General features: G+C 37.9%; 1 protein-coding gene across 1 annotated transcript in view; it reads left to right on the plus strand.

Moving 5' to 3' along the window:
* The window catches only part of Colec10 (collectin subfamily member 10), a 62130-nt gene extending 52460 nt beyond the window's left edge, over positions 1-9670 (plus strand). Inside the window, exons 7-8 of the transcript XR_003850336.1 lie at positions 4676-4796; positions 9617-9670. The gene's annotated coding sequence lies outside the window, so the exon portion shown is untranslated. The remainder of the gene's footprint in view (positions 1-4675; positions 4797-9616) is intronic.
* Positions 9671-10346: the final 676 nt, after the last annotated feature.

Below are 10346 nucleotides of genomic sequence, written 5' to 3' on the forward strand. Positions count from 1 at the left end.
TCCTCAGGTACTTTCCTTAGGCAAGCTTGACTATGGAATACTATAGAAACTATGGACACAGAAATGGGATTTGATGGTACAGAAATGAGTGGGATTACTTAGAACAAGGATGTTGAATGTAAAAGTATATATCTCACGACTAAAATCCAAGTTATTCTAAAATTTTAAAGGTTAGGAAAGAGAAATGAGTATTATTTATGAATACATAAACAATAACCAGAAATGTGGTAACAGATTTTAAAATGGTTGAAGGAGAAAACTGTCAATTGCACTGAATGTCTCTGAGAACTTAAGTAAAAACAATGATTTAAAGATATCTGCTGGGCCCTTACTAACCAGCAGGGACATCTGAGCCCTGAAGCAGTGGGAAGGACTAGAGATGGTCCCAAAACAAGGGGATGGGTATGATGGGATTTGGGCTACTCACTCCCTTGCCAGACCCAAACAAACTCAATCAAAAAAAATCATAGCAGAGAACTGGGGAAATGGGCAGCAGGCCCCAAACTTAGCTGAAGAACTATTGCCAGCTGATTACTGCTGGGTGAGAAAAAAACTGATCTTCTTTAAGGGAGAGACTCTAGATAGGTTGACTAGACCCCAGTGGATGAATTTTCACTGAAGAACATCTGGGTACACAAGCTTGATGCAATAGGTCTTAACATACGTGACAGAATGCATGATAACTGGTGGGAGGGTATAGGAAGGTGCAGGTCAGGGAGGGGATATAAAGAACTAAGATGTTTTGTATCAAACGCACAAAAATTCAATAAGAATATACACTGAAAAGAAGAGATATCTGTTGAGTTTGTCAGAAACACAATGGAAATGAACAAAGAAAATAGAATTGGTTTGAAGGGAAAATGGGATATAACAAGTCAAGAAAGTACATGTAGAAAATAATCTCAGGAAGCTTGCTTGTCAAGAGGGGAGGAAGTAACAAGATCAAGAATGGTACCTGGACATGTCAGTCAGAAGACAGCAATGCTTAACTCTGTTACATTCCAAGACCTCAGGAGATGCCTGAATCCAAGGATAGTACCAGCCCCAGTACATAGGACGTTTCCACTCGTCCTCACACACATTCACAACTCCGATTCTTGTCTTATTCCACCTATCATACCATGACTCTCAGTCTGAGGTACAACAGCAAAACTATCAGTAACATCCACTTTCTTCACAGTATCACAGACAGAAGAGCCATTCTTACCATAGTCATCTGGTATACCATCTTTTCCTTTCTTGTTAGGTACAGAATTTTCACTTTTACTTAAAGGCAATACCTTATGTCTTCTTTTTATCATATCCAGATTCCAAGAATTTTTGATTTGGAGCAATTATTAAGTGAAATAGGGTTATTTCAACATCAGAAGTATTTTAACTTGATAATTAAGAAGTCTGCTAAATGACAAATGGATGGTCCACAAATATAGTATGAACACACTATAAGAGATTAGTTAAGAGAGAGAAAGCACAAGATTTTATCACACTATCCAAAACAGCATACAATTTAAAACTTGTGACATATCTATTTCTAGAGTTTTCCATTCAAAAATTTGGACTGCAATTGGGCCTAGGCAACAGAGATGACAAGAATCAAGCCAGGAAATAAGAAGCGATTACTATAACTGCTGTAACTTGTACATGGCACTAAGCATTTTATATTTTACATGTGATGTTTTGTTTAAGCTCAAATCAAAACTTTATGTCATATATATTACTATTATTTTTACTTTACATAGAGAAAATTGAGTCACAAAGACTAAGTAATATCCTAGGGTCACCTTGTTGAGATTTCAATGCATTCATTTCGTTGAGTCTTTATATTTTAACTACTACAATATTCTCACAATAGTGGCACATTTGGAAGGCTTAGAAATTATGCTATAGCTTTTCTACTCATGTTCTACGTGACTTCCCTCAATTTTTCTAAGCTTGTTATTTACATGTGTAACACATCTATTCATGAACATAAGGGGATAGAAGAAGAACCGTACAAAAATGTTACTACTTTATGACACTTCCCTCAGTAATGGATAGACTTGAAACTTCAGGATATTTCATCCATTCCTCAAAAGAAACAAATAGATATTTCAAAAATTCTGAGGATTATTCTTTCCCCTGTCCCTCAGAAGGCAAGAAAATATAGCGTCACATAAATAAATTGATTTTAATAGAGAGAGAGTTCTGAGGGGACTTGTTTGAAAACACTTAAAGTCAGACATGATAAAGTTTCTGAAAAGAACTTGAGGGGCAACTGGTCTGGTAGAAGAGGGAAGGTGGCGAATTGTAGTCCCTTCGGCTGCAGTGATGTGGTACTAGAGTGGAGTATGACAGAAAGATGGAATACAGAGGGTCCCCTTAAAGGGCATTGTGAGTGCTGCCGGAGGGAAACATGGATCCATATGGGTTCTTCCTTTGGGATTCTACATTTGATCTTAGCTGAAAGGCTGAGAAGTGGTCCTTTTGTCAGGACTCTAAAGACGTGTAAGTCCTTTCCTGCTGAAATAGCATCCTAGACTAGAAAATCACACTCATCAGTTTAAACAACTCCTATCTTCTTTGTAGTATGATGTGTTTTAACAGGATATGCTGCTTTTATTTAATGAATTAAATAGCAGTGAATGCATTCATGACAGCAATCGTTTTCTCACTTTTACATTCACATAGTCAAAGAGGCTTTGCCTTCACTCATGTCTCTTAGTCCTATAGGCTTACAAATAAAACAGTGAATTCATAACATACTGCAAAACCTACATTTAGATGGATAAATGAATGAATGTGATCTCTACCTACAATTTCACATCTATCTCTTGCTATCCCATTAGGTCACCTTTTCAAAACTATGTATCTACTAGCAGTTTTTACAATAGGTTCATCTCTCTGATTTGTGTTTATTAATTTCATTCATGTTTCCTATTGTCTACTGTTTCAGTTCATTTGGGTTGTTATAACAAAATGACATAAGTAATGTGGCTTATAAACAACAGACATTATTTCACATAGTTCTAGAGGTTGTAAAGTCGGAACTCAAGGGGTTTGCAGATTCAGTGTCTGGTAGGAGTTCAATTCTGAGTTCTTAAATGGATGACGTCTCATGGTACCATATTCATCAGTCAAAGCAAAGTGTCCAGGATATAACATGTAACCAATTCATGGTTGTTCAATAACTACTGCATAAATAACTCCTGTAAAAAGGAGGAATAGAATTTAAGGGCTTCTTGTTCTCCTAGATCCTGCTTTGTGCAAGATGCTACTGTAAGAACAAGGAGAAATACAGCCCATATAAACAAGGTCATTGAAAAGAGTAGTAAAGTGGGATTCTTTATACAACTGTCTTGAGGAAAATTATGAAGTAATAAAGAATAGGTAGGAAAGTAAGAGCCTGTGTGGCCAATGTCAGGGACAACTTACAGACCCCAAGAGTGCTTCACACAAGAACTGCCTGTGAAGTAAGAAAAGAGCCTGCATCTAGTCAGAGAGGGAAGTCGAAGTTCATCAGCTGACTTCCATCTCCTACTCTGTTCTCCAACATATACTTCCCAGTAAACAATCCCAACCAGAAGCCAGAGGGAAAACATGCATCTATTGTATAAAGTTCAGTCTCCTGAGGGTCTATACAAGGTAGATACAGACAGAGACAGAATTAAAGAGGCAAATGAAAATACTCAGCACAGAGAGAGAGTAAAGCCTAATACCCTTCTCCAGCCAGCAGAGGCTAATGCTGTGCCTTGAGGGATTTATAAGGGTCAGGAAAAGATAGTAAATTAGAAAACCTTGGCAATTAGAAAAGAGGAAAGCAGTGGACAGCTAAGATTAATACAGACAGTCCTAAGAAGGCTTTGGAGTTAAAAACAGGGCAGAATCTTGATGTGATACAGTGCAGCATGAAGAAGAGTTTTCATGAAAACTAGAAGCTGCAAAAAGGTATTCTTTACACAAAGTTGAAGGACAGTCTCAAGAAATTTCCAAAGGTCAATCATAGATGAAAACTTAACTTTGTTAAATCTGCAGAGTTGATTTTGGCAGATATGAAAAGACTCTAAGATAAAATTCATCACATTAGTAACTATTTAAATTGCTAAAGTAAAAAGACCCAGATAATATGTAAGAGTACAGTTTACCCCTTGGCATAGTCTAACATCCTGGGTAGCTGAGAACTCTTCTATGACCTCCAAGCTTAGTTTTTGAGAATCATTTTTGAAACATTCTATCAACTAGATTCTAAAATTCTTTAACACTACAGGTTTTGTGACTAAAGACCAGATATGTAAATATGCAGTTATGTTTTATGATGTGTAAAAAGTCACCTGCAAGTTAATTATTGTAAGTTTACCATTTAAGAAAGTCTCTATGCATGCAGTATGTCTCAAAATTTTATTTTTAATGAATGATCAATCGATCATCAGATCAATCAAGCAAAAAGTCATTTTCACTAGAAACAGTTACTGTGAAAACTTTTCCTCATTTCTTCTGCACTAGGCTTGTAAGTAATCTACACACTGCTTCAACTCAGAATGTTTAGATAGCAAGGAACAGAAATCCACCTCAAGCAGACTGAAGCAGAGAAGGAAACCAGGAAAAGCAGGGCAGTAGTTGAACTGTAACACATTTGGATCCAGGGTTTCGGAGGGTTTTGCCTTCCCTGGGTAATCTTGGTCTTTGCGTCCTTTTTCAGCTTTTCATCCCATCATGAGAAAGGTGATTACCTGGAAGACTTCATCCTTCTACAGTGTGCCCTAGAGGCAATAGCACAGTGTTCCTAAGTATGTGGTCTTGATTCTCTGCTCATTATCATGGTAGGTATGGGGTGTGGTGGAGAATTTCATTAGCTCATGAAATTCAAGGTTTTTTTGTGTCTCTCATCTATCATCTATCTATCTATCATCTATCATCTATCTATCTATCTCTATGTATATATTATCTGTCTTGTATTTGTATAGAGATACAATAGTCTTTATGTAAAGTACTAGTATTTGAATTGTGTTGATTTGAACTGAAATGAAGAGTTGAATAAGAGGGAGGTAAATACGTGAAACGGGATAACTGACACAGGTATACTATGACTCAGCATCATGATTACTCAGCGTGTTCTACCTTAGAGGTTCTGTGCCATCTTGTTCTACACAGTGCCCTATGATCAGTGGGATTTTATATATAAATATCCTAAGTATCGCTACCCATCTTGTTGAATTGTAAAATGCCTCCTACACTCCTCTTTCCTTCTGTTCCCTCTCACCCTCAGCTTCTCAGTTAACGAAGGCATGCAAACTGGCTCCTGCCAAGTGATTCATCTCAAGGAGGCTGACATATATTGTTGCTGCAAACATGAATTCATTTGCAGTTGCAAATCTCATCTCAAAAATCCTTCTAAATGTTGCCATCTATCTCAGAACACAGTATGTTTTTATATACATATAAAATAATGGGTCCACTCAGCCTTAAAGTAAAGTTGGTGGTAAAGAAAACTTTCCCTCATTCGACCCCACCTTGGAACACTGGTTTGAACCTCAATACAGTCAGCAAAGCTGTGCTTACTGTGTCACACAGGACCCAAACTCAGATAAGGCCATAAAGATGTAACTTTTGGCCAGAAATCAATCTTATTGTGCCATAATCACTTTCAAATTCACTGAAATTTCAGTTTCTCTGAGTGTTTTGACAGTTACTGGAAGTTTCCCAAATGGGGAACCAGCAATTACAGATTTCCGAGAAGCAAGTGCCATGAGGTATTTCAAATTCTTACAGTGCCCATGGTGATCTTATTGCCTATCTATGTTTTATCAAGTTGACACTTTCCAAGATGAAACAATGTTTGTTTCTATTACTTAAAGCAACATTTTTGCTGTTAATGTGATTCCTTATATCTGGAAACTTGATACTTCTGTCTGACAATTCAAGAACATGAGGTTGTTCCGGGTATCAGAGTAAGTGCAGAGGTCAGCTTTTACTCAGCTGACCCACTAACCCAACTCATCCCTGGGAGGGAAGCCTTTGACCATTGTGCCCTGCCAGCTCTGGTTCTGTGGCAGGGACGTATTCTTTGCCCATTATTCTTCCAAGCCACATCTGATGTGGCTATTGGAGACCATGCTTTATATTAGTGCTATAACAGCCTTTGAAGCTGGGCTCTTTTCTTTCAAATGTTTAGGGCCTATGGGTACTTTGAGGTTTCATATGATCAAAGGGTTTTTAAAGACCAGAACTGTGTTCAGAAATTAGTAGGCTATGTTCTACTTGCTTTTGAATCTGTGTGTCAGCAACCACACAGCACATTCTTTGAAAGAAGGCATTCTCAAGCGTCATAGATTTCTCCACTTCTGGTCTGGTACCTGCTTTACCTGCCCTGTCACCTCCGTCTCTCTTAAGTCAATGACTTTTCTTTGGGAATCTCTGGAACTATAAGTAACAATTTCATAATCTTCAGATCTTTGACCCAAATTACTCTCTTAAAACTCCTCCTTAATGTCTGTGGCATCTCATCATTAATGATTTGGCATCTTCTGATATGGCAAGACTGTAGTTTATGCACTCTGTTTCTCTCAACTCTGCTAGTGTACTGGAAATCTTTTTTTCTGAGATAATGCATTTATAATTACCTTTCCATGGCAGCCAATAAAAGCCAATGAATAGCCATTTCCAAAACCATAAGTTAAAGGTACCTATCCTGTCTCTCAAATTACTCTTGGCAATGGTCTTTCTAGATACTCATCATAAAGTATATAACTAGCTTCTCATATATCCCAACTTCTGATATTGACTGCCTTGTTACTTAACAATGAAGCCAATACCATTTTAAAGATTTTCTTTAAAGCAATCTGGCTCAAAATACCAATTTCTCTCTTTATCGGGATATGCAATGGGATATCTAAATAAACATATCTTCAAATCATTGTTTGGCACAATAAAAGTTTACTTCTCATTTACTCACAGATGAAAGCTGGTTCAGAGGTCTTTTTCTTCTCACAGAACCACTGTGAAACCCTCGGCTCCCTAAACGGCCAAAGAAAAGGAAGAGAGAATTGGAGGGCTTCACAGGATGCTTTTAAAGCCCAGGCCTAGTATTATTAGTATTAGTACCATTGGTTCATTTCTCTACATATGATTTCATGGTTGTGCTCCATAGAAGGCTATCCCTTAGGTGAAAATCAGACTAGGCTCTTATGATTTATCAGTGACACTTTTTGAGATGAAAAATAATAGTGGCACAAATATTATGGGAGTAATCAATTATCTTATGATTGAATTTAAGGCCTTCTTCACAAGATGGAGCCCATATCTGACACTGTTATCAGGACCAAGAATCTGTGGCTAGAAAAGTCTTGGGTCATAAGGGAGAAACTACTACTATCACTCTGTCAAATAAACATAGTATTAAATGGACTCCTAATGAGTCATTGTTATACCCATAGATTAGTGCATCTCTCAGGTCATACCAGAGAAGATTCTTCTTGCAGCAGATAACAATTAACACAGAGGCCCATGGATGTGGAGTACCCAGCTCTATATAGAACATCTATATCACACCCTCTCCTCTCAAGACTCAGGGATCATTAAGAAGGAGAAGAAAGATTGTAAGAGCCAGAGGTGGTGGATGAATAGAAGGAAACCATGTCATCTGTAAACAAAAATGCAGTTGCACATATGAATGTGCAGTACATGTAACAGCATGCAGGAGACCTGGGCAAGCCCAAACTATACAAAAACCCAGTATAGATGGGCAGGAAGTCCCAGCCTAACTAAGGATCTATTGGCAATTGATACCTGCTGGGAGAGGAAGAGTCAAGTTTTTTTTTTCAATTTTTATTTTATGTGTATGAGTGTTATGCATGCATGTAGGTAAGTGCACCCATGTCATGCAATGCCTTCAGAGGTCAGAAGAGGCTGTCGGACTCCCTGGAACTGGACTTATGTACAGTTGTTAGCTGCCATGTGGGTGCTGGAATTCGAACCCGGGTCTTCTGCAAGAACAGTCAGTGTTCTGAACCACTGAGCCATCTCTCCAGCCCTGAGAGCCACTTTTTTAAAAGAGTGTGATGCCTGGTATGTTAACCATACTACAAGAGATGAAACTCATACCCAACAGCATTTGGGGAACACAGATTAGATTAATAGGTCTTTCAAAAAAGAAAAATAATTAACGGAGGGCATAAAATCTAGGGCTGAGTGTATGCAGTAGGGTGCAGGTGAAGATGAGGGAGGGGATCTGAATGTAATCAAAATACATTATTTGAAAATCTCAAAGAATTAGATAGATAGATAGATAGATAGATAGATAGATAGATAGATAGATAGATAGATAGATGATAGATAGATATAGATCTTTTTGAGATAGGGTCTCCCTGTAGCCCCAGCTGTCCTGGAACTCACTATGTAGACCAGGGTGGCCTTGAACTCACAGAGATCCACACGCCTCTGCCTCCTGAGTGCTGGGATTAAAGGCATGCACCACCACACCTGGCTAAAATATATTTTTAAAAAACAAAAATTGTTTCTATAATTTGAAATAAAATATTGTCAAAGTGAACCATTATACCCAGAAACTGAAGGACATTTATTAGTGTCTTTCCCCATTGCCTTAGTACAGAATCTAAAATGAAAAGTGAAATTTCAGTGAGTGAGATAAAATGGCACACAGTTGTAAACCCATCTAGGATATGTAGCCTTCCTGTGGGCTCTGGAAGAGAAAAATGTAATAAATATCTAAGAGTGACTGTTACAGGCAACTGAAAACTCATGATTAAGTGTATGGACTGATTTCACTACCTACTGGGCATGAGATAATAAGCCAGTGATTTCAATTCTGTGCTTCAGGCTCTTCCCTTGAAATGGAAATAATGAAGGTATTACCACATTAGATGGTCATATGTCTTACGTGTACAAAGTAATTGGAAAAATTACTTACCTGGCATGCCGTAAGTGCTAATATGGTTATAAAAGTGACACATCTTTGGGGCCTGGGGAGATGGCTCAGTGAGTTAAGGTAAAATGCTTGTTACGCAAGCATGAGAATCTAGTTTGAATCCCACAAAGCCACATAACAGCATATATCATATGTAGTAGTGTGAGTCTGTAATCCCAGTGCTTCTGTGGTAATATGGGAGACAGAGACAGGAGAATACCCAGAGCGAGTATATATATATATATATATGATCCTAGCCCACATGATCCTAATGCCATGACTTGTTGGGGCCATGTTATCTTAGCTTCTGAACATTTTACAATACATTGAGTGGTAATTCAATGGATGAGACATTAATAAAAGTTCTTTATATGAGTCTAATCTGGTTATGCCTGATAAATATTCTTCCTAAATCTCACATAGAATTATCTGAGCAGTGATTGCCAACTTTATCAGGTCATACATCTGAGAAAATACTGCCTTTTAATCATAAATTAAGCTATTGTTTTACCAAAATTTAATAAATAACAGTAAGGAGTACTTATTAAATTTGGTGCCAGACACTGGATTAAACAAAGTTATAAATAATTGATTCCCCCTATGGCAGTAGGGGCAGATTGTGTGCCTGTGTAGAAAAATTTATTATTAACCATATTCTGATGAATAAGAAATTGAAGTTTGAAACAGTTCCTTAAATGTTTTTGTTTCTCCTCTCAGCACAGGGAGAGATGAAGCCAAAATCTGCAGCCAGGATTGTCTCATGCGGAAACACATACTTTTTAACCCTCTCCATGTTGGTCAGGGTGCTGGAAGGAAACAGCAGGTACATTCAAATTCAGTTTGTCAAGGTAAACAATAATAAGAGATAAGTATAAATAAATTTATAAATAAAATAAGAGATGAGTAAAAAATATGCAGGCAAAGAATAGAGAAACACAGAGATCATGGGCTGGCAAAACTGGAGTGACATTGCCACTTGTAATTCTGGGAGGAAATGACAGGGCGTAGTCACCAGAAGGCAGAGGGAGAGAAGGCTACCTACCAACAAGTACAAACTTTGGTCCAGGGTATAGCCTAGTGTGACCCGCATGGAAGATTCCACAAGGATAAATAGAGCTTCCTTTGATCTCTCTCCAGTGTTCTCATTGGCAAAAACAAGCGGAAGCCACAGACAGCAAGAAAACCTATCGATGAATAGTTCTTCATAGTTCAGCTACCTGAATACCAGAAGAGAGTGAGGACAGGAGGGAAAATGAATACAGGGGTAGACCATCAGAAGATATCTGCACAGAACAGGGTAAAAGGACTCCGGAGGTACTGAAAATGATCAACACAAGCCCTTCAAGTGCTGCATTCACTCAGAGCTCCAACATAGCTTTCAAAATTCAATTTTACAATAGATTCAACTTAAATCTTCTAAGTAACAATCCTCTTTTAGATAACTATT

The sequence above is a fragment of the Nannospalax galili genome, unplaced genomic scaffold (assembly GCF_000622305.1).
Source record: "Nannospalax galili isolate Female #2095 unplaced genomic scaffold, S.galili_v1.0 scaffold17, whole genome shotgun sequence".
Classification (NCBI taxonomy): Eukaryota; Metazoa; Chordata; class Mammalia; order Rodentia; family Spalacidae; genus Nannospalax; species Nannospalax galili.